Source organism: Parus major, chromosome 2 (assembly GCF_001522545.3).
Source record: "Parus major isolate Abel chromosome 2, Parus_major1.1, whole genome shotgun sequence".
Taxonomy (NCBI): Eukaryota; Metazoa; Chordata; class Aves; order Passeriformes; family Paridae; genus Parus; species Parus major.
In genome coordinates, this window is record NC_031769.1 from 102,277,413 (window position 1) to 102,303,624 (window position 26,212).

Consider the following 26,212-nt stretch of genomic DNA (forward strand, 5'->3'; position numbering starts at 1 on the left):
TACCAACTGGCTCTGCACAGCCCTCTGGATAGTTAAAGGGAGGTGAAATGAATCAGCAATTGTGTTGTAATCAGTGCAATTAGGATTTCTGACCTCCTCTTGCATGTCTGGTACTCATAGAAAGTGAGTCATTGGCAAACTGAACCATGCAATTTATTTGCAGATTGTCAAAATGCAAACAGTTTGGGAAAGGAAAAAGAAGGAGAATTATTAATCCTCCTTCACTGCGGAACCCTCTGCTGGTGATAGAATGCAAACTTCATTTGCATCTGAAGAGCTTGGTAACCTGAGGCTAAAGACCCTGAGAAAACCAGGACTGTCCTATTGCAGTGGGCTGTTCCATCACTACCCCATCTATGCAGCCTTGCACAGGCAAAATTGCAGTATAGTTATACCCAGACTTTATATTAGAGGCATTGTGAATTTGTGTATTTGCATGCAGCTAACTTAAAGTACTAAAAGGACAGTTAAAATGGAGTGAAAAGGACTCCTTGATGGCATTCAAATAGCTGTGGTCTGGAGAAGAACAGATTGTCTAGATACTCTGTAGAATATAAAGTCATGAAGGCCCTGCATATGAAATCAAATTTTGGAGAAACAGTTTTAAACTGTGTGGTTGAAAAAAGACAAAGTGCTAATTTTTTCGTTCTTCGGGAATTTTTTTTTAAAGTATGTTTGAGTATATTTGAGTTGGGATATTCCTTTCATATCTTATGATTACTTTGAAAACTGTTTTATCTCTCTCAGTATGCTTGCATGCAATAATTAGACATACACAAATTCTTCTGATACCTTTTTTTCTTACATCATAGAGATACACAGCATAGGACATCTTTGTCTAGACTGTTGCAAAGAGGCTACACTTGCTTGTTGTGCTGCTGAGCCACTTGTGGCATTGGGAACAGCTCTACAAATACCATCCTCCTGCGTATTGTGTATCAGACCCTCAGGTTTTGAGTAACAATAGCTTCCACTTCAGTATTGCCAATGAAATTGTCGATTATGGCACTTCAGTTCATCTCCCCATAGGAAATGACACATCAGCGAATTGGTTTCAAAACAGATATGATGCCAGTTCAATTTTTTACACACAAAATCCTTTGTTCACCGGGATTTCTGTATTCTAATGTTTAGGATCTCAAGATACTGTGTGCTTTTCAACAGTTTTCTGCCCATCACAAGTTGAAACTTGTCATCTGTATAGTTTTTGCCTTCAAAACAGAAAGAACTATTGGGGGGAATTATAGAAAAAGATATTTTAATTTTGGTAGTGAGCAGATAAGAGGCAGGAAAGGTAACTATTTGCATAGATGAGGTGGATTGGTTATAGGCCAGTAATTACAACCTCATGTGTTACCTTAAGCTGGACCCTTGCAAACTGACGTAGATCAGTCCTCCTACCATGGCAGCAGTTCTATGACTTCTTTGACCTTCCTGGTTTCTATGTCTGTTGCAATGCAGTACTAGGATACACTGGAAATTTCCACAAAACATTCTTTCTGATAATTATTCTTGAGGAAAAAAGTCTTCCCAGATAAAAACGGTGTTGTTGAAGTGCGACTGAGGATAATGGGGCTGTAAGGAAACTCTGGTTATTGTTGCAGTCAGCTCTGGTAAATCACACAAGTTATTGTATAATTTTATTTTTTTTTGCTTGGCCAACCTTAATAGACCATGCTTATTGGTTCTGGGACTCAGTAAAGGTATTGCACAATAGTAATTCTGAGCAATGCGTAGGAAGGCTCTTGTTTCAGTTCAGTAAGCAGGATATGATATTGTTATCTATGTTTCTTATACTGATGTGGTTGTTATGACAGCTTTGGCAGAGATTGTAATCAGCAGAGCAGTAGATACATGTTAGATTCAGGCCTGGTTTAGAGGTTTAACTGAATTGTTCATCTGGTACCCTAAAACTTCAATTGAAAATCTGCGTTTACAGAAAGCCACAAAACATTCAGCCAAGTAACAGGGATAATTTTTACCAGCCCAGAAATGAAAGCAAATCAGGTGAAAGCAAATCATGATGAAGATATTTGATGAAACTCTATTTTACCAAATTCTTTTGTAATTATAATAGCAATTTCTTTATAAAAGCAATTTGCAATGAATACGAATTTTGCTCAGTGATGTCATGATACAATGTTTTCTACAAAGAGTGCATTAAAAATCTTTAGCTGTGACTCATTCTGGTTGCAAATGCGAAATCAGGCTCACAATTTTATTTCTTCAGGCCACTCAGAAAAAAAATGCTAGGAGGCTATTTAAAAATCCATCAAGTCATAATTTTTTGGACAGAAAGCCAGGAGTCATTGTAGTTGCATGCCAAATATAAAGGCGCTTTTTTCTTAAAGTTTGGAGTTTTTTCCTGTTAAAATTATTTTTAAATAACATCTATTATGTCTACTTCTTAGGAAAACTTTTCCATTTTTAGTGCAGACACATTTTTAAGTACTGACTGAAGTAGCTAGATTGCTTGAGGCCAGAAGTCTAATTGAAAAATGATTAATAAAATTAATCCAGCATTCAGAGTAGTGATTTGAATTTTCATGACAAGCTTTCATTTCTTCAAGTCTTTACACTTGACTCATCACTTTGTTTTTAACTTTTTGATAAGTGGAACTTCAGTGGAGAAGTCCATGTCAGTTTAAATGACTGTTCTTCCCATGTCAAGATTTCTTTGCAAATTACAGGCTGGGATTTATGCATGGACACTCCAACCACTCAAGTCATGCCTATAATGTGCCATAATGAGAAGGTTTGAGCCAGCATATTTAAGTGAAAGCTACCATTTAGTGATGGATTCTGCATATGGCAGTCAGATGTTAAACACCTAGACAGACATGGTTTGTCAAGGAAGTCCAGAACATAAAATGTATTTACCAAAAGCATGCAAATCTACACATATGATGTTTGTATCACAAGTGGCTGCTACAACAGAGAGTAATTCAAGTATGGAGAACTTAGATACTGTATTGTTCTGGTATTTTGAATTCAGTAACCTAGAATGAAAGCATCTCTGAACTGATGTCTTCTATAATGTAACAGACAGAAGGCAATATTACCAAGCAACAGTACAGGAAAGGAACAAAGTGAACACATTCAGACATCCAGCCAACATTATATAGAGACAGTGCCAAAGCCATTAATTGCTTATTTTCCCAGTGCATTTATTAATCACTTCCTCAAGAGTTTATGTTAAAAAAAACTCTGAATTATCCATCACTGAATATGTTATTTTATAAATATTACTGCATTTTAAATAGAAGGACTTTAGAGACACAGAGTTAGCAAAAAGGGAACTTGAAAAGTGAATAGTAACAAAGTTCCAAATGGGAGAACTTTTGTAGAGTTAGGGAGTATGTTTGTATGGGTTGGGAAAATTAAAATAGAAAATACTCTGTACTTGTTCAGAAAATCTGTTGAAAGGAATTTTTTCATATCTAGAATTGACTTTTCAGTAGTAAATAACAGTAGTTATTTAACTAAAAAAATGGAAAAAAGCAAGGGCCATCTGAGGAAAACAACCTGATGATATTCTGAGGATGGTTTCCCCATTCTAAGGTTGTTATTTTCCATTTTGCAAAGTTTACCAAGTGATCTGTCAAAAATGCTATGGATATACTTAGGATACTGCCAGTTTTGCTACAAAGTCTTCATTAGGAATGTGAGTCATGCACCATGTAGCACCCAGCATGTCATTACAAGCTTAAACAATAAACGTTTTTGTAGCATGTCATGAAGATTCAGCGATTGGGGGTATTTTCTGAATTCTGTGGGACTCCTATGAGATTGACTAGCCCAAAGGCAGTAAAAATTGCCTATTCTTGTGAAAACTTACTAACTAATTTTTCCTACATTCTATGGCCATTAAGTTACAACTCTGATTTACATCTCATTTTAAGATTCTCCATTGAAAGACAGTGCTCTCAATGCCTTCCAGAGTCATACAACTCTGACTGCTGGACACTTGGTCATAGCTATGGTAAACAAGATAAAATACAGAATACCTTAAAAGGTTTCACCTAGCTTGCCTTAGAACTAGACATTAAAGAGAACCTCATAAGTAATAAACAATAAAAACAATGGTCAGAAAAATGAAATATAAAAAAAGCTAATAATGTGCCTGAGCAAAATAATTGAAAATTTCAGATGAACTCTGATGGATTTTTTTGGACATTATTAGATGAATTTAACAATAGATAGTTTTGGCTTATCTCTTAGTATATGAATCCATCAGATTTTTCAGCATTCTCTATATTTAAAGAATGTGAAAAAACCCTTATATGTTGTGCTATTAAATCATCTCTGCACACTGTTTTGCATACTGGCAGGCTGAAGAAGCTAAATCCGTCAAAAATAAGAAATGGAAATGTGTCTTTTCATGAAGTTGCATTAAAACTTTCTTCTCACATGGAAAATCTTTGATACCATAGACATAATAGTATCTGAGAGTGTTAATATTCTTGCTTATGATGATAAATATTAACTTAATTTTTTGTCTTTTGTCCCATTAGTTAATCTTTTAATGTCTACTTGTACATTTAAGCTATCATTATTACTCATTGTATAACTTTGAAAGTCATGGCAGAAGCATTTTGGAAGGGTTTCCTTTTCAACTACATAACAGTCTAACTAACTTTCCTTGTCGTTAACTATCAGGTGTTTAACTTTTGGTATAAATGATGTGCAAGTTCTTCTTCTACTCATCCATTCTGGGTGTTTTCATAGAACTCCAAACAGTTTTATTCTTAGAGCAACAAATCTCTCTGTCCTTTCTGCATGTTTCATACTACTAGATGCTTTCTCCTGCTCTTTATCCATCACCAGGTACTCTGATCCATTTGCTTCATCCATTTATGCATGATTTTGGACTTGGAAGAAGTGATAAATGTTGTCTCCTCTTTATCACTCAGCACTTAAGTTGTTCTGACAGAAGAAACTGCTGTTCCAGTTAGAGCAGGTTCAATAGGTCATCAGAAAGCATTATCAGGAGCAGCTTTTCACTTCCAGCCTTACTGCACTAAATGCTGTTGCATGAAAGGATTCCATTCATTAATTGGTCTAAGGCAGCATCCACCAGAGCTTGTAATAACACACAGAAGTATTCTGTCACAGTCTATGTTGAAAATATTACCTCTCATTTGCAATTCAATGAAACTGTCATTTTTGCCTTGCAGTTCTGCCTCTTTTTGCCATATGTTCTCCTTAATACAAGCAGTTGGGCAGCACTTTTAGTATCACTCATTCACCTCATCTCATGCTTCTGTCGCTCACTGTGGAGCAGGCTTTCTGCAGCTACAGCCCCCTGATTGCTGCCTATGACTGCTTTCCCCTTTTATTTACCCTAATGAAGGAGGTTCACCAGAAACACAGGCTTCACCATGATGCAGTTAATACTTTTTTGTTATATTTGTACAATTTGCAGCTGTAGTTGAATGTTATATAAATGATTAATTAGTACTTATTACTGTTTTATGTTTCCGAGGTACTGCACAATCTAACTAATCAAGCAGTCAATAAATGAATTAAGCAAAAAACAACACACAGTTACAGGAGTTGTGTTCTCTCTTTGACATTCTCTTGAATATTGGTATGCTGTGAAGTCTGTAACCAAAAAAAAACTATGTATAAAAATCCTCCTGATTAGGTGATATTTTTTTCAATTTTTTCACAGTAGAATATAATTGAAAACCAGCCCTTGTGTAGTTAGATGTAATAAACCTGATTACATTGTATAGGTTTTTTAAAAAGCTCTTTCCTTCAACCTATGTTCCTGTTCAAATCAACAGCAATATTGGCAGCCAGTGAGAGCAGGAATAAGCCAGCAGCAAACTCCTGGGGCTAATGTACCATATTCATGACTCCATGAAATGGTTTTGATATGCCCTGCTTATTAGCACAAAATAAAGGGAAAATATGTGTGGGATCAACCTGGCAGTGTTGTCTGTTAATTTTTTTTAAATAATAAAAAATATATAGACAATAAAGATAAACTTGGCCCTACTCTTCTTCATTTGTTTAGATGTGCATCGGGAACTTATGCTCGGCATAATTTAAGCCTGGGACATAGAAAGTTATTTTGTACACTTCTGCATCAGATTTGTTGACAAGTTAGTTTGAACTTGCTTAGGTCTTTTGTACTCTCTTTGGCAAGATAGAAAAGTACATGATTTACACTGATTTATTTGAAAAAAAAAAGGCAATTAAAAAAGCAATTTCTTGCAACAAAAGGAATGTTTTTCTGTGCAGGACATAATTCCTGGTGTTCGTTGACTAACAAAGACAGTTCAGTTTGGTGGGAATTCACAGAGGGGTAAACTTTCCTCATTTTACCACCCTGTATAGCATGATGGAAAGATAATGAATTTTCTGTTGACAGCTTTTTTTCCACATCAAATGTAACTGGAGCCTTGTTCAGGAGGTTTGAAGGTTTGAGTTTTAAGTACAGCAAATGGATGATGACTGAACATAAAAAATTGTGCACTGTATGTGAAAGCCATTATCTAGCCAGATGTTTTAACCATGGAAACTTGCAGGGAAAGCCTCTGTCATATATACACAGTGATGTTTAGATTTGGCTCCAAAGCAAGAGCTGAATGACCTGGACCACATGAAGAAAAAAAGAGAGAGAGAGAGAGAGAGATTTTTTCAGCAGGAAATAGTAAAGATATAAATAAATGTCCTGTTAAATATTTTTGACAAATGGTCTGTTACAGAGATTGATTTGTGGTAATAGAAATTTAACCTTTTTGAAAAGGTATGATTAGATTATCAAAGTATCCCCCTGTTTGCAGATTCCTAATAGTGCTGCACAAGTAGAGTTCTTTACTACGCAGCACATTTTCAACCAACTGTGTAATTGAAAGTTTCTTCCTGCAGCAGCTGGATGCCATTTTTTAACATGTACAGTATCAAAAATGGCTTAAATGCTTCATGATTGCTATTTAGGCTGGAAGCAGGTTTTCACCATTTCAAAGCAAAGGGAATTTTGATTGCAGTAGTTGTGTTTCACGCAATAAAATCATGAGCTGCACATGTTTAAAATTCACATGTAGGTTCTGGAAGATGTACTCTGAAATTGTCTACTTCTCACCATGTACCAAGAGAAACAATAAACCTTGGGTTGTTTTTTTTTTTTATGGTCTTCTACTACCCATCATGCTATTTTGGGGAATAGAGAGATGAAAATTTAGAGTGGTTTAAAAGCACAGTATTTCATTCTTGAAGTGCTACTGACATATTTGCTGCTATATGTGTTCCCCAAAGGGAATTGATGCAATGTAAAAGGTATGTGAGAAATATGGAGACCAGGGTAATTTGGGAAGGACTATTATGTATTTCTGGAAATGTTACTTGAGATACACAGGTTTTTAAACCTATGTCGTGTTGAAACCACTTCTATCATGTACAAATATTTTAGCCATAATTTTTAAAGGATGTAAGAGTATTTGAGAGAGAAAGATTGTAGTTGATTTGTTTGTACAATTTCATTTGACTGTGCATGTGCAATGCATAGACTTTCATCATATATGTGGTGTGAATAAATATTTCTATATATATATGTGTCAAATGGTAAGGGGAATTGGATTCACAGGTCTCTATACAGTGCTTCACACTGAAATTATTTTGTTTATAATAATCATGGCCTAAAATTTCCCTCCATCCATGCATGCATGCAGTATCAGCCTCGTTTCAGCTGTCGTAATGACATGAGCAATGGAACAAAACACATTAAAAAGTTTTATTAAATTTAGGAGGTTTTAACTATTTCTGTTTAAAATGCATTCTTGGGGTGGTGGTAGATACAGAAATCTGTGGTGGTTTTGTTTGTTTTTGTTTTAATTTGCCTCTGTAGATTTCTGCCTGCTTTAGAGCCAAATTCTTCATGTGTATTTCATGAGAAAAATCTCATAGTGGGGCAGTCAGGTAAGGAGCTGTGGAAGCTTCTCCTTATTAAGAAACAAGTTTGGAAATATTAAGGCTTTATATAACTGATTCTTTCAGTTACAATGAAGAGCAAATTAAAACCATTTACCTCCAACTAGAATAGACTGCGGAACTTCCCACTGGTGCTGATGCAGGAACATTTCATAAAGAATATTTTATTCCTCCTGTGGATTGATGTTGAGGGAAAGCCTATGCTTGGAATTTTTCCTTTATCTCATGTGCAGACTTATAACTCAGTTTCAAAAGCAATTAATATTTATGAGGTTGGGCTGAGAATAATACAACTGCAGTGAGACAGTGAAATGTCTGCCATTCACACACTGCTGTATAGTGGTAAAAACACATATTTAAGCTTGAATTAATTAAATTTTATTTAATCCTTTCTTTGTGAGCTTGTAAACAGCAGCTCATATCAATGCTAGTGTACATTGTTGGCAAGTGACATGTGCTGTCAGCATAATTTTAGACACATTTCATTTCTTGCATAGTGCTTACCGCTAATACAAAACTTCAGACTTTTTCTCATTGGTGTGCCAGCTGCTAAAATCAGAAGGCTTTTCCAAGATGTAATTTTTTTGTGCTTTGTATGCAGAAACAATGGAATGCAAATAGTGATTGTGTAGTGACTTACTAAAGCAGCGTAATTAAAAATCACACTTTGCAGATCCCTTTAATTGGCATTGATTTTAGTCCTTCAGGTTATCTTATTTTCAGTTTAAAGTGAAGAATGGTCAAAAGACTGTGTCTATATAATTGGTGGTAAATGCAATCAGGCTAAAAGTGCTCATCTTCTCAGCCTGCCTTCTGGAGCAGGATGATGGAAGATATGAGCAGCTTATTATTGGCAACCTGGTGCTGCAGTTGTCTTGGGGAAAATAAGTGGTTTGTTCTGAGTATGAACAAAATCCTAATGTGTTATTATTACTGTAGATCAGGAGCTGAGCTGTAGACATTGAAGTATTGCATTAATATTTGCTGTGCTTGGATTAGCTGAATTGGCAGTGCATTTAAGTAGGGACTTGGGCTTTCTTATTATTTACTTAATTATATTTGTAATTTACTGTGGCTGAGTACTCAGCATGATTTTTAATTGTCTGAGGGAGACTCTTAATTTTACAAATGAGGTTCAATAAATGTGTATGATATTGCAGTCTTGGCTTTACAGGAAGAAGACTGAGTTTTCTGCTCATTGCTAAGCTTTGTGGTATTCCCATTACTACTACACTAGTGAGGATGTAATTAAATTTTTAGAAGTTCATTTGCATGTAGTTACTAGGCAGTCCTAATTTCTATAATTATTATTATTTTGCTTTAATTTGGAAAAGAAATAGATGAGGTTCCTGCCCAGTGCCTAAAAAGTAAAAAAAAAAATGTTGTTGCTAATGGCTTAATATGCACTAAATCATCATCTGAAAGAGGCCTCTTCTGAACATCAGAGTTATCTGTCATTTGTCACTTCAGGTGACTCACCCTCATTGAAAGGTTGCAGTGTATATTAAGCCCCTCTAAGTACACCTTTGTAATGGAACAGATTTGGGTTATTAATGTAGGTCAGTATCTTGATATTGTGTACACAAAAATGGATACTCATCCACTTTCATTGTGAATTACTTTAATAAAATTTAAGTGATGAAAAAAAAAAAATTTACAACAGGTAAAAATTCTGTCCACTTCCTTTACTGTGTGTATCATTAATTACAACTTATGCATCCAAGCAGACCTCAGGAGTGTAAAGAAGCATCATGTAGAAGAGAAATCAAATAGTTTAGTACGTAATAAAACACTTGAAGACCTACCATTCATCTTCTCATTGAAATTTGGTTTAATGATAATGGTCACACTGCAAATTGCTGTTCTGTGAAGGAATGGTACAGGGACATGATTAGAGCCTGTTTCTCAGACTCAGATTCACAGAATCATTTACCTAGTAAGGAATTATAGGCAGTTATCAAGTTGTGGAGGGTGTTGTTCAGCTGATTGTTCGGTATCTCCCAGGATGGAGATGCCACAGCCTCCCTAGACACCTGTTCTGGGTTATTCTTCGTTCCTGTTCTTTGCCACACTTTCTTTCAGATTTCTTTTCAACAAAATCTATCTAAAACCACGAAGAAATTACAAAAATGACCATCAAGCTCAAAAGTATTTTTGACCCATGTCCTGTTTCATGCACTGGAGATCAAAAGAAAGAATATATGAACATGTCAAACATATTCTCTTATCCTCCTTATGTCTTGAACTTTGGGTCTTTCTGAGCTGCATGATTCTAAACATTTCTAATTACCTAAACTGAGGAAACTTAATTTTCCACACTTTTCCTAACTTCTCTTGAAGGCATGATTTGATCTTCATGGCCTTCTGTGGCAGGAGTCCCACAGTACAACTGTACTTTGCAGAAAGGGTCACCTCTCTTTGTTCATTTGTTCAGCTTCTTTCTTTTTGTGATGTGACTCTTAATCAGCTTGATTTGATGTCCTATGGTTGTTTTCAGAATCTTCCATGATTCAATTTTCAGTTTTTCTATAATGTTACCCTGGTGTTTTGTCCCTCTTGCAGAAGTCATTCTGCATGCTCCATCATCATCCTGCTTTTTTGTGAAGCTTTTCTGGTTGTACCTCTGGGATTAAATAAAAAATAGGGAAAGTGGTGAGAGAAGGCTAACATGCATAGACATGCACAAATAAGAAAGATCAAAAGCAAAACAGATGAAGAATTAAATAAATTTTAAAACTATTAAGCCAATGCTGATTTAATTTGGGCTGTTGGCATGGATAGTACCATGTGTTTGTACTGAGTCTGAAGCACATTAGTCCATGGCCATCTCTGAAAACTCTGTCATAAGTACTTAGATGCTTGCAGAAAGTTACTTTCAAATTTTATCTTTTTTGCACTTCAGGCAGTAACTTACAGTGTGCTTAACACTTGTGTTAAGGTGATACCTTTACATTGCCTACCTTTGGTGTCTCTGTCATCACTAAATACATCTGACACGCTACAATTTCTCTTATCCACGTGAATTCTGTCAGCTAGGAGAAACCTATCTGAGCCCAGCTTCAGCAAGGTTCTCAACCAAATCTTCAAGTATGGAAGTTTCAATAGGTTCAGAGAAGTTGTTACAACTCAAAGCTCCTCCTAAAGACATGGAGGATTTGTTCCTTTAGAGATTTATGTTTGCAAGCTCCCTAAGGAGATGTTATAAGAAAAAATCAATCCAGTTTACTTGTTACAATGAAATATACTCTGTCGATTATATACTCTCACAGAAAATCTGAAATGCTTATGATGTATTTATTCAATATTATAGGCAAATTAAAGCCTTCCTGAAGAGAGATCCTGTCAACAGGAAATCTGTGCATTTCTGAAATAATTTAAAAGCAGTTTCTAGTTTTGTACCCATCTCTTGAGCCCAGTACCAATCTGATAGTTTTATCATCTCATTTTCCTACTTTGAGCATATTGTTTTCTCTCACTTCTGACAAAAAAATCTGTACAACCAACCAAAGAAGACCAACTGTAGAGAAGAACTGGAAATTTTGTTTAAGAATTAAGAAGAAATACACTAAAGATAGTGTATTTCTCAAGTACCTCAAGGGAGAGGCGGGCCCTCAAAGACAGCTCTGCACAAAGTGCTGTCATTGGAGTACCAGAGGAATGTGTTTCTGTCCTGACAGCAATGTCAGGGACTCTGAAGCAGTGTCAGAATTTTGTTTATCTTGGAAACAGGACTCAGAGAAAATATAAAGAAGGTAACAAAGAGGAGGCTGCAGCTGTCCTCTGCTTGACTGCTTTAGAGGTCAAGTAATTCTCTGGAATAATGACCTCTTTTGTATAGAGGCAATTTCTGTCCCCTTAGTGGTTACGCGAGAGAATTTCAATCCAAATCTTGATGTTTTACTAAGATGTGCATCCCACTTCCAAAGAAATTAATTTGTGGATGGTTTGTAGCCTGTGGGAAGTGGAACATCAGACTCTGACTGGGTTACTCTCTTCTAGTTTTATAAGCATGTGTTTGTAATATTTTCCAGCTATTTTTGCTCTGGAAATTTTTACTTGTTGTTTCTGACAACTAACCCCCAACAGATAAATATGATGAGGAAAGGTATTTCTTTGAATGAACATCAAGAGATTAAAATAACTTAAGAACACATCAAAAAAGTTATTGTAGTGATAAATCTTCAGTATAGTCCAAGGCTAGTATCAAAGCACCCTTAGCTGTGAATTTTTTTTTCTTCTAATATGCTTTACAGTAAAGTTTGATATGAGATGCTAACTACATTTATAAGACAAAATATTCGTACTTATTCTGGCTTGTACTTTCAAATTGTTCACATGAAAAAAGACAGAATAATATAGCTAGACCTTTAGGTGCTGAGAAACAACACTTAAATAGTGAGATGACTCATAGAGAACAAATATAGAACACAGAGGAAAGCCATTTACTTCTGTTAGTCTCAGTAAGTAGTACTGGAGAAATAAGAGGGGGAAAACATGTATGTAATTTTCCTTACAAGAGAGATAAAGTGGCTTTTAAATAAGTATTTTCAGTTTATATAATTTTTAAAAATCATATATTTTAACATGCAGTGATTTCCCACTGCAATTTTGTCCACTACCCATTGAATGCTGGTGGGGAAAGAACCATGTATACAGCTGGGTGCTTCAGGTTTTCTCACCAATCTCCTCTGCTTTTCCAGACACAAGCAGCAGGATTCCATGGTGTTTATGCAGAGTGAGAAAAGGCTGTGAAAGGGGGTGAGTGGGGGAGAGGTGAGCTTGCAGAGATTTCCTGAGGCAATCACATGTAACTAGTCTTTGCATCTTTAGGTAAAAGAACCAAAAAACGCTTCATGCATTGTGCAGGGAGGGTTGGAAGGTTGAGATGGCACCACAAATGTAGCATTATGAAATCAAAATATTCCTTTTTTGCTCAAGAAGGAGAGTGTGGAAGGATGTGAAAAACCTTGCCATGGAGCATTGTTATAAAACATCTCAACATTGCTATGATTTTTAATGAATACATAGATCCTTACCATGTTAATAATTTTATCTTGTTTCAGGCTAGTAGTTTTAACTCCTACACTTTGATTGTGTTTCAGAACGGTCAAGCATCAAGTATTGAAACTGACATCTGAATTAAAGAGTGTGCAAAAAATCTCTTCCCTCTTTAACTATTGGAACAACTAAAATGGAAAACTGACTAAAAGAGGTGAGTCCTTTCCTCTGATCATTCTTCTTGATCTCTCTCTGCATTGCTTTTATTCTTTTCCTCCAGATCTGCCTCCTGCAAAGGCAGGCAGCCAAATGATTGCAAACTCTCAACTGCTTTAATGGAAATGAAGGTAGCTAGAAAATTACACATATGATAACCCATCTTTGTACTTAAGCAGTTATGCTGGCTGAGGACTCTATTAATATTGGGTGTCTTTGAATGTTGTGGCGAATGATTTTCACAAGTCTGATTTGAATATAAAAATGTGTATATATATAATATAAAATTAATCTAATCTTAAACTTTGAGTCAACCCCCACAGAGCTAGATACATAGAGGCCCACAGAGCTGTGGAGAGAGCGTAGGGAATATAAGAGGAAGGATTGATTTGACCTAGAGGAACATAACAAAAGGGAGAGGTCAGAGGGAAAAATGAAGTACAGAAGACAAGCATGGCAAGGGGTTGCAGCATCTTGGAAACAACACTGAAACATTGAAAGCCTGGAAAAGCTCTGGTAGGGAAAGAACTTCTTTTTCCACAGTTTCCACACAACTTGCTTGCCTGCTTTTTTTCTGTTTGTTTTGGGTATTTTTTTTTTTTACACCTCTAGCCTTTGGAACAGAAATGGAATAACAGTGAAATGTCTACATACAGTGAATTGGTATTTCCCGAAGCTAATCATACCGAGAAAAATTAAAATCAGTTCCTCATCCTATTTCTTTATTACCACATAGCAGACTTGAACTTACATGTACTAGAAACAGGGAGAGGTTTTACATCTTTTTTAAATGGTGGTCATTCTGCTTATGATTTGATATGATTTTAAAAGTAATTCTTAGAACTATATTCCACTCAATACGGTTCAGTTACATGCTATTTAATTGTAATGTTAAACTAAGTGTTAATCATATAATTGGCTATGAGTATTTTAGTTTAGTTAGGTATGATACTGTACTTCAATTTGTAAATTTCCCTGAGTGGATCATGAGTTTAAAATACTGCATGAAGCATCCTACATTTTAAGAATACTCTGTGATCTCTTTTCGTTGTTTTCCATTGGCACAAAAAATTTCAATGGATACCTCACTTTAAAAATAAAATTTCTTTTAATTAGAATGCTATCTAATCATCCAGCAGTTTTGTAGTTTAGTAAATGTATTTTAAGAGGAGAAAGAAGCAGAGTGTTGAAACATTTCCATAGGCTTAAAACTGTATCCATGATGATTTATTATATGTGACATATATATAGATATATAGATATAGATAGATATAGATATATGATTCTGCATGTTATATATGTGGTATAAATATGTGTTTATACATTGCAAGTATATATTTCTAAGGTACATACACACTACAAAAAGGACTTGGAACTAGTGTGTATTTCTGACAATGTGAAATAGACCAGTTCAGGTAACTTTGCATCTGTTTGGCCTTCTGTAGAACTTTGAAACTTTATTGAAAAGGTTACATAAGGTTTGCAGTGGTGTGATTTTTCCCAAGCAAAAGTTGGATTTTCACCTTGGGAATTAATTTTTCACAGTAATACATTAGCTTATAATTTACATATATTTATATGCATTTTCATACACACAAAAAACCCCCACCCTGTCCCCTCAGTTTCTGGTAGCTTGGGTAAAAGAAAATATTATGTTATTGAAGAAGGTCTTTTGATTGGAGGTACATTTATTAGAACAGGGTGTGGTCTACTTACTTTCCTCAGGAGTATATTGACAATATCACTTAAGAGTGACTCAATGGCCCTTGTGGGTCCCTTCCAACTCAGACTGTTCTGTGATTCTGTGAATATAATGTTACTCTTTTGCTGTGACTTTTGTTCAAGGGAAATGCAGACAGAGCTTAAAGATGCCATTAAATCAAGGTACATTTGCTCTCAGGGAGAAGATGACTAGGCTTTGAAACAGTCAGATCAAGAGAATCTATGTGAGATGTGTTAGGGATGTGGATGAAATTGAACTCTAATGAGACCAAACAAAAGGAATATAATTTATCTTCTACAGTGAGGATGTATGGAAGTAATTTAAACCTTAAGGTCCTCTTGTCTTAGTGGGAGACAGGATAGCGGATGTTTTGTATGATCTAATTATGCGGAAGTCTCAGGTTCTGCAAAATATTATTCCTTAGGGGAAAGGACACAAGACAAAGAGAACAAATTACTCCTTAAAAGAAATTATGATCTTTGATGCAATACAAGGGGAAGCATAAGGTATTTTACTAATAATCCTGGTGTGAAAGTAACAGCTGTAATGAGAAAAATTAGAAAATTGCCTCAAGTAAAGTACACTGAGAAGGCAGAAAAGCTTGGATGAGGCGAAGGTACTGCAATCAAATATAAAGAAAAAAACAGATTTCTAGTGCAAATTGAAAAAAAATTGATTATTACTTGCTTGAGGTATTTTAAAGAAAAATTTAGGCAGGACTTCTTATTACAGCTTAATAACAAACCCCTGAGCAGTTATAGATAGCCTATGAATCAGAAAAAAGAAGCTAAACTGACTGGGAGATAAAGTGATTTGTCTGTCTATTAGATAAAGCAAGACCTTTCAAATCAAAATTCAAATTTTAGATATTCCTACTTCCTTCTCTACTTATGGGAAAACCAAACATGAAATTTAAAATAGGTATAACTCTTCTCAGCATTTTTTGCTGGAAACAAAAAATCCAGAACACGTTGGAAGTCCAGGGAATATCCATAATGTTTTAGGATGAGCTGGGTACTGAAATCTCCTGGACAATTATTAGCTTTGAGTATCTCAGTGACAACAATATTTCATAAGTCTGACAAACCATCTGTGTAGGCATAATGGAAAATGGAGATACAGAATGGCTTTGATTGAACAGGACCTTAAAGATCCATAAGTTCCAGAACCAATCATAAATGTGAAGAAAAGATCAAAAACTGCAGATAGAGAGGTGCTGGGATACAGAGTCAAATATTGAATCAAAAGCTTCATTACTATTGTAAATGAGGAAACAATCATTAACAACTAAAAACTATAGAAGGTTATCTTTGAGTAATAAAAAATTGTCATGAATTTGCTTGTATGAGTTAAATAATAAATTGAAGGAAAAAAGAAAAAATAAAAAGAAAGGTCAATATTTGATATAGCTAAGGACAAAGACATTTTCTGTGTCAGTCAGAAAAAAAATGTCCCTTCCTTACAACTAGCAGAAATAGAAGATAATTCCCTACAGTTATAATCAATTTTTGTATCAAAATTTATTTCAGACATGGATCTTTCATCTCCTGCTTTTTACAGCTGGTATCATCTAGATATTTATTTCCTGAATTATAGAGTAAGGTGTAGTCCTTCTTCCTATGACATCTAGAATAACCTTCCTTTTTGGTGGAAGATAGGAAATTGGTGGAGGAAATTGACCCAACTTGCCAGAAGTATCTATTTCCTACAATTTCCCTTAACTTCTGTAAAAATAGTGAAATTTTGTAACATTCAGATCAGATATTTTTTTACAGTCTTTAAGGCACTACTACATTACACCTGCACAATTTAAACAGAGTAATAAAAAATGATCCTCATTTATGCTTTAATACAAAAAATAGCAAGGCAATAAAAAAATATTTTCTTTATTTTAAAATAATTATTGTTTATTTACAATATTTATCTATTTCACAGTATTTAAATAAGGAAGTAAACAGTTTGATAAACTCAGATGAACAGTCTCAGGTAAAGAGAGATGAAGCAACTTCAAGATATCATTGCCTGATTCCCAGCCCACATGCCATTGCCTTGATAAATATGACATTGTAGAGGACAGGTGAAGAAGCGAGGCCAAATTCTTAAGCATCTTGGTCCTTTTTATTTATTCTACATCTTCCTATTAATCCAATGGAATGCTAGGTGGTCCTTTCATTTTAAAATACCTGTCCTCTCTGTGGCTTTCTTTTTCTCGAGTGAAAGTCACAGCCAAAATAGAGATGCATGTGAGAGCATGACTGTTGAGTGACATCCTGAAACAACGACAGTGTTAGAGATAGGTACCATTCTTGTAAGGTCTCTCAGAAGAGGTCATCCCTAGCTCAGGAAATACCAGAATTATTCAACCTTCTTATGCTTTTCTATACTTTTCTTTAGGCATTTACTGTCACTGTGGTTTATGCCAGTGGCTCAGTGAGCCTTTGAATTCACTCAGAATGGCTATTTTTGGATGTGCACACTACTGGAAGTGGATGCCTGTAAGAAGCTTTTATGTTTGGACAAAAAGTAATGACACCATTAACTCTTGAGAAATGGAATTGTTCTTGTATTGCTGTCATTCTCTTCCAGTAAAAAATTTCAGGTTGAGCACAGTGGGAAATCCAATTTACTCCCATGGTATAAAATCATATTCCTGAAATTCACCACTGTTAGAAACAAACCAACATGTGGAACTAGCACTGTTTTTCAGGCTGGTGCAGGGAGAGATGCTTTTCTTTGGTTTGCATTGCACGTCATAAACATATCTCATCATCTCCTGACAGCTTCATGGGATCAAGGACTGCACATTTATGCTCACACCAGAAAGGCTATAGGAAGCATATCTGTTCTTATATGGTCTTCCTTTGTATTTTTATATTATTATAAGAACTACAGCAAAAACACAATAAAAAAATATGATTCAGATAATCCTCTTAGTTCAGGGTTGCAAGGATGGAACTGGCACTGTGCAAAATAAAAAGATAAATTCGTTCTGACTGGATAGTGAAAGTGTGGCCAAGGTAGGTTAGTAGCCTCTTCTGACTCATTGGGTAATACAGAATTATGGTCTCCTGAAAGCTTTATTTTATATGAAACTCTGCCATATAGCTATTATTTTAAACTCTTGCTACAATCTGTTTTATTTCTATTGTATAGTTTCTACTGACCTTTTCTTTCCCTGCCAGCCCTTTTAGCTACAGTCTGCATGCTGCACACACAGTTTAAAAAAGCTGTCTGATGATTTGGGGAAGGGACAGTATAGTGGTGGGTCGCAGCTGGGCCATGGCAAAGAATTCTAGTGTTCAGGGTTTGTATGCTTGAGAGAGACCACAGTCATGTTTGGACGCCAGGACTGTGTTCTCAAGACCAAAGGAAAAGAAACCCACATTTTAACAAACTTGCATTCATCAAGAATAAAATGTATAAAAATGCGTATTATTGAAGCATTCTGAATTGTCTTTGCTCTTAAAGCATGAATTTATCTGAGCACATTGATGAAGTTCAAGTCGGCCAGAAGTGTCACTGTACTGTTGTTATTTTAGAAATGAGGAGAAATATTTCAGTGATTCAAAATCAGCACAATAAAATAATGTGCACCTTGTTTTTGTAAGCTGCCTAAGAAGCTATTTGAACAACTAAAATTCCAATCTTGCATATCCTGGAAATCAGGACAATTTCAAGGAGTGAAAGAAAATATAAAATCATCAAAAGTAAAGTATGAAAATAGCTCAGAAATTGGTGAATTGATAAATACTGATGAGGGTAAGTTATTTAAAAATTTTGGGTGAATTTGTACATAAAGTATTATTCTGTATGAATATCCTGTAGCAACAAAAACAAATGTTTTGCTTAATTAGGCAGAATAAAGGAGAATAAAATGGGGATGTGGTTCCATAAATCAAAATTCTGAAAAGGTGTTTGAGGGCATGGTACATGAGCAGCTGTAACAGAATTCTGCACGTGACAGGTAAAGGCACTACTCAGGTCTTATTTACTAATACATGAAGGTCACCTTTCTGTTCCAAGCATGGCCACTCCAGGACATACTTGGTTAAGGTGCTCATGCTTGAAGAAGTTGTTGAAAATTGGAGAGAATTTTGGAGAAACCACAATATTGGTTCAGATGAGACTGAAAATAATAGCTGATTTGATTCAGTATTGGGGGAGGGGGTGGACTTGGACTTTTCTCTCTCTGGATGGCAACAAAATACTGACCTTCTGAGACTGACAAGGATGACAAAAAAGATCCAGTACATGGAAGTTAAACCTCAAAATGGAAGCAAAGTACATCTTTTTAAACAGAGGTAAATACACATTGGAACAATTTACCAAGCACTGTTGTGGATTCTTGTAACTTAAAAGATTTCATTTGGAATTAAGTCTAGGATTGCTGAAGCAATTTAGGGAATTAGATGCTCAAACATCCTTGAAATGTACTCATTAAATTCTCTGAGATCTCTTGGGTTCCTCTAGAAATGCAGCAGGGCTAAGAGCAGTGTGCTGCATCTGATTCAGAAGTGGAACTTGATGGAAGGCACTGTGAAGTAGTATCAGTCAGTTTCTGTAACATTACACAGCAGGTTAGACTGCACTGTCCCAGTGGCCTCTTTTATTCGCAGTCAGTGTGTTTGTTTATTTGTATGTGAGAACAGCAAAAAAAGTGTTCTGATCTAATAGGAGCTACTTGAGATTGCTGTTGAAGTGCTTAACATCCTATCTGTTTAATAAGGTGACTGTGATTTGCTAGTGTTGCAGTAGAATGTTATTTCAGCTCCATTCTGCTGATTGAAAGACCAGGCTGGTGTGCAGAGATGCCTTGGACCTGGCAGCTAAGAAACTGCTCTGTGCCTGTGAGGCTTTCAGCAGCTGGTTTTATTGCCAAGGCAGAAATGGTCAGTCATGTTTCAGGACCTGCTCTGTGATCTGTGTGTTGAGCATAGGAGGTCCTGAAATACAACTAGGTAGACATACTAGCTGAGTGCTTCTTGGTTTTCTATAGTATTGTCTACGTAAAGAATTCACTTCAGACCTTTGTTTCTCACCAGGAAAACTTGCATCTTAGGTGAGTGTGTCTGGCTGGCTCAATTCTACCTTTGTGATAGTTACATTGAATTAGAGGCTGTATCAACATGTCAAGCACCTAGTCATGCACCAGTACAAGCAGTAATTTTGCTGTCACTGGACACTGCAGTCCTGACTGTTGAAATGATCTATTTTCTTCCTTTATTATGCTTCACTTCCCAAGGTCTGCATGGATGGAATACATCTGTCCTCTAAACTGCATCTGTTATCAGTACAAGTATTACTTGTAAGCCAATTTTCTAGTATTACTTTTAAGATAAACTGTCTGAAATAGGATGGTCACAGAGAGCAAAGTAAAGCTCACCCATGAGTGAGGAAGATCACTGTATTCTTTGAATCAGAGCCGAATTTCATCTTGAGTTTTGTTTACTTACAAAGCTGAGTTTTATGAGACTCCAGAAATCCAAATTCCATCTGATAAAAACTAAGTACAGAGTAGTAACCTAGCATATTGAGGTTTTGAGTCTTTTTCTTTATTCTATTTTTTTAGCAACATGGAAACAATCTATGCAGAAAAATAAGTAATCTGGTTATGTTTATTAGCAATTAAATTAAAATCTGTGTGTCCTTCTTAATGTTTTTTTTTTAAACTTACCTTTTGTTGTATAAGAAAATAGGCCTATGTCAGCCTAGTGTTACAAACTCAGAATATAAATGGATACAATTTGTATAACAATGAATTGAATATAAAATGCAAAGATAAATGTTTATGTAGTGATTGATATTTCATAAATATTTTGGAAATGTGTTTATCCAAGATACCAGTAAGACAACAGGGTTATAATACTGTTTAGGCTGTATCGCTAAATAAAATCTATTTGTCATCTTTACTAAATACATTTCATTAACAGAATACAAATTATATAGATGAGATTGCTGCCTTTCTTGTCCTTATCATGCACATCTTCCATGTGATCTGTCAAGTCCAACATGGGGATAAAGCAGTATGTACTTTAGACAAATTACTGATAGCAGTTGATGTGTTTCATCTTTGCACAGCATATCAAAATTCAAAATAAAGAGCATTTATTGTGATATAAGGGAGGAAAAATTAAGATTAAGCCAATTTTAAAATACATTACATTTTGAAGATCAAGATTCTAGGCAGGTACTTGATGTGAAGGCGCCCAGTGTCTGAGAACTGGATTCTTTTCTGTTAGTGAATGAGAAAATGAAAGCACAATGTTAGAAGATTGGGATTTTTGGCTTCTGTAAGTGAGCAAGTATTAATGTAGTGTTAGTGTTCCAAAAAGCAATATATGTCTTTGTTAACATCAACAGCTTCATAATGCAGCTATTCAAATTATATACTCTAGTTCGCTCCTCTGCCTCAGAGAAGTGCCATGCTTTCCTCTAAGGCTGTTATGATTTTAGCTTCAGAGCACTGCATGAAAATGCCCTCTGGTCTGGAGGGTGCACTGCTTTCTGATGGGTAGACCTTGTTAAAGTTAGGTTTTTACCACAGTAAAACATGAGTTACACTGCTTTCTGATAAACTAGTAGTTGATTTGGCCAAATGAGTTTGAGAAATGCTTGCACAGAATGTAAATGTAATGCATTTCTTTACATTTCATGATATATGCATGTTTATGCACTAGTTACGTGTAACTAGTTCCCCCAAGTATTTTCGAAAAATAACAAATAGATGTATTTCTCCTTTCTATCTATTAAATTTGAAACTGTAACTCAGAAAGTGAGTGAGTGAGAAAGGAGATGAGGCAACATAGCTGTTCCAGGAGGTACAAAATGGACTGATTAGGTCAAAACATATTTTCTTTCATATACAATATGGAATCTGTCCAAAAGGCAGGACTGAAGGCAGTCAGTATGACATCAAGAAAGATATCACCACTGGGTTTAAATGACACTTGGACTACAGATCTTCTTAGATGTAAGATCATATAAGAAGGATAAATCTAAACAACTTTGTAGGGGATGAAGGTATTTTAATGCACAGAAAATAAGCAGGATGTGGTACTAAACCCAGCACTAACATGCAGATGCCATTGGACCAATGTAGGATCATTCTTAGTGGAAATTTGTAACAAGAGTGAACTTTGTCCTGCAGCAAGATTTCTGATCTGGCTTTGACTCTCTGATATTTGCTGACACCAATCAGATTTCTTTCAGTGTCATGACAAGAGTTAGTGTCTTAGAGCAACAATAAGCAAAGAAGCCTCTGCTATAGGGAAAGCATGATGCACCAGATGTAACAGGGCATGCAGAGTTTCAGGAATAACCTTATTTGAGGGAGCATCTGCTTTAGGTTTAGATAAATTAATACCTTGAGACTTTCTGGATAGCGAATTGACCTCTTGTCGAGATGTCAATAGCCTGAGTATCTGAGAAAACAGAAAATAATTGCTGCATCCTGATATTCTTCTATTACAAGAATTTATTCATCCTGAACTGCCTGATCACTGTAGCATTCAACAACATGGTGAGTTTTTTATTTTCAATTACTAACCTTTACTGCACATGATACTACGTAAGATTGCATGCATGTGTCTTCTCTGAGTAACTGGTTAGCTGTCAGGGGGCAAGAAAAAAAATCAATAATATCAACAATTTTTAGCTCTTAAATTCTGAATTAAATGTTTCTTATATTAAGCATGTGTCATATATACAGATCTGTATGGATATTTTATTTTGATTGCATTTACTTTCTCAGTAATTTCCTTATATTTAAAGAAATTAATCATAGGACTGTTTAGGTTTCAAATGATCATTGAGTGCAACTATTAACCCAGCACTACCAAGTCCGCATCTAAACCGTGTCCCTGAGTGCTATGTCCACACATCTTTTAAAAACCTCCAGGACTGGGGACTCAACCACTTCTCCAGGAGCCTGTAACAGTGCTTGACAATCCTTTCCATGAAGAAATTTTTCCTATTATCCAATCTAAACTTTCCTTGGAACCTGAGGCAATTTCCTCTGGTCACGTCACGTGTAACTTGAGACTGACTCTCACCTCATTACAGCCTCCTTTCAGGTACTTGGAATGAACAAGGATGTCTGCCCCCAACCTCCTTTTCTCCATGCTAAATTCCTCCACCTTCCTCAGCTATTCCTCATAAGACTTGTGCTCCAGACCCTTTACCAGTTCTGCTGCCCTTCTCCAGACACGCTCCAGCCCCTCAATGTCCTTCTAGTGAGGGCCCCAAACTGAGCACAGGATTCAAAATGTGCCCTCACGAGTGCTGAGTACAGGAGTATGTATGATCCCCTCCCTCGTCCTGCTGGCCACACTACTTCTGATACAGCCCAGGATTCTTGGCCACCTGGGCACACACTGACTCATGTTCAGCTGCTGTTGACCAGCATCCCCATGTCCTTTTCCACCAGGCATCTTTCCAGCTGCCTCGCCCTAGGCCTGTAGCATTGCATGGGATTGTTTTGACCCAAGTGCTGGTACTTGCCCTTGTTGAACCTCAGCCAGGTTCAGGCCTCAGGCCATCAATCCAGCCAGTCCAGATCCCTCTGCAGAGCCCTCCTGCCCTCCAGCAGATCAACACTCTCACCTAATTTCTTGTCATCTCCAGACTGGCTGAGGGTGCACTTGGTCACCTTCTTCAGGTCATTGATAAAGATACTGGAGAGGACTGGCCCCAACACAGAACTCTGGGGAGCAGCCTATTCTCTTCCTCCCCAAGCTCTGCCACTTAGGGCAGGAATTGCTCCACCTGGGCACCCCTCCCACAGGGGTGCTGAGAGCAGGGCCAGCCCTGCACCGGGATGCAACCTGGTCTCACCACAGCTCTGTCTGGGAGGCTGAACCAGCCCTTCCTGTGTGCCCTTCCAGACTCATTACCTTCTGGAAACACATACCTGGCATAAATTGAATTATCTGGTTTCAGCTTAGATCAAGTACTTGATTTGTAATTAAAATCCAAATGGTAAAACAAATTGAGAATGACAAATGCAGTTTATTGAATCAGTAGACAACTGCTTTCCTGTTCTGTCTCCAATGCAGTTCCATTTGATTTACTAATTATATGCAAACTATCATTATGTTGTGGTTCTTCATAACAATTTTGGTATTTCATCAGAGATCCTTCTTGGTTAGAATGACTGAAATGGATTGGTGGAGCAATTTGTATCATTACAGTTAGTGATAATTTGCATTGCTACACCATCTATCAGACTGTTGATTTCATATATGTTTGGGAAATAAAAAGCTATTTATTTTCTATGAGGAAATCTTGAATAAATTTAAAGCTTTGCTTTTTACCAAGATACGGTATTCTTTTTTAACTTTGCAAAATGCCTTCTGCTGAACATCTACACCTCTGTGCAGAAGGAGAAAAAAGTTCTGACTTTGAAATATTACTAGTGTTGGTTACCCTTCTAAATGCATAATATTATCTTACGGTCTTACTCATAGCTGTAGCACTACTAAAACAAGAGAAGATATATGAGGCATGAATGATGTGTTGTCTTCTTGCAGGGAAACAGAATGCAAATTTCTGGTATATTATTCAAAGTTGAATTATTTATATATCAAGTATTATTCTGGCAAATCCTGATTAAACTTAGATGAATTCTCTTAATCTCTTCAACAGTTTGCCCTGCAGTTTTTTGTAATCTTCCTGACTCCCCCAAAATCTATGAAAGATGGGACTTCCATACACAGGACTGAATAAACATTATTTAGATCCCTAAATCTCTGTAGCTATATTGGTATGTATTTCATTTTTAAACATAAAAATAATCTTACTGTAGGTAGGAAAACAAGGTATTATTTTGGTGCAGAACCTGTTTAATTGGTTAATTATAAAAATTCAGCAGAAAGACAATAAAAAATTGGATTCAGATAGTCTTTGTATTTCAGTGCTGCAAGTATGAAACCTGCACTGTGCATAATAAAAAGAGAAATCTACCCTTGCAGAATAGTGAAAGTCTGACCAAGGTATATTAGTAATGTCTTCCAGCCCATTGGTAAGTAATTATACATAGTAGTTACACTTCTGAGTGTAAGGAGTGATGTCAGGGTCCTGAAAGTGGATGGATCTCCAAGGCGACATATAGCATTCATGGCAATTTTAGAGGGACAAGAGGCGTCTCAGTAAGGTAGTTTTGTTGCAGGTGACAAAGCTCGAGTGATCAGTGTCTCTTTGTTCTCAGACTGGAGTCTGCAGTGTTTGAAACACCTCTGGGAAATGGGAAAGCTTGTGGGCTACTAACAGCCTTTAATTGTTTGCACCGATGCCATTAAATCCAGATGTTTGACAGGACTCAGTGAGTACAGTGTTTCTGCTATTGCTGATTTCCATGGGAATGCTTGTCTCTCATGCTGTACTGTGGGCTCGTGGTTGAGGAAGTCATTTATTTTTTAAAACCAAAGAAAGCTTGGTCTACAAGTAGTGTGATTCTCTGGGAAATCTATTGCTCTGCACTATTAATTCTCACCTGCCATCGTCACTTAGCCTTCAAATAGATTGTGTCAACGCTAATGTTGCAATTTTTGATTTCAGATGTGATAGCTGACCTTCTGCTTGGGGGATAATGTACAGGCTGGCAGAGATGTGTACTCACGAGGAAGGGTGTTAACTCAGAATTTATTATTCTTTGGATAGCCAAGGATCATCTATTTATCTAAGCGTGAATGAGTATTAAATTGGGCTAGAAATGCAATTGATAAATGTTATTGCTTGCTATAACATATTACTATTTATGTCACAATTTAAACTGTGTGCTATCAGGAAATTGTAGTGATGGCTGTATAATAACCACACCTATAAATGCTTTTTTTCAATGTATATCTTGTTATATTTTCCTATAATTACTTTTTTTGTTAAAATGTGATGGCATGTCACTAGACACATGAAATATTGAGAGTTCTTCCGATAATCCCACACACACACAGCTGCTTCATGAGCCAAAAGTCTTTATTTTTGGGGTCTTGACAGCCCTTTTATAGTTTTTCTAACCAGGTTACCCTGACTGGTAGAAGGAACAACACCCCCTTTGATCCCATTGGTGGGACCAGAGAAAACACATCAAGGACCTCTGCTCCGTATTATTCTGAGAATTATTATCTCTTTACAATAACACAATTCTGGAGAGAAAACTCTTCCCAGGAACTGTTCCCTCAGAACAGATGAGCTCCTGTCAGGCCTAAATTTCTCTCAGGCTCAGAAATCCTGTCCACAGTGGCACTACCTATTGCACCAATTCTGAAATGACAATTTAATATCAGTCACAAGTTTATTTTCCTGCTTTATAGATGCTCTTTAATAACTTTCATGATTTAGTAT

General features: G+C 36.2%; 1 protein-coding gene across 7 annotated transcripts in view; it reads left to right on the forward strand.

Annotated features, from left to right (window-relative positions):
• DLGAP1 (DLG associated protein 1) overlaps positions 1-26,212 on the forward strand; it is a 404,747-nt gene that overhangs the window by 136,295 nt on the left and 242,240 nt on the right. For 6 of the 7 annotated variants that reach the window (XM_015617826.3, XM_015617825.3, XM_015617824.3 and 3 more), the window contains one exon: positions 13,041-13,150. The gene's annotated coding sequence lies outside the window, so the exon portion shown is untranslated. Of the gene's footprint in view, positions 1-13,040; positions 13,151-25,079; positions 25,194-26,212 lie in introns of all 7 variants that reach the window. The other variant, XM_015617829.3, reaches the window with a different exon arrangement.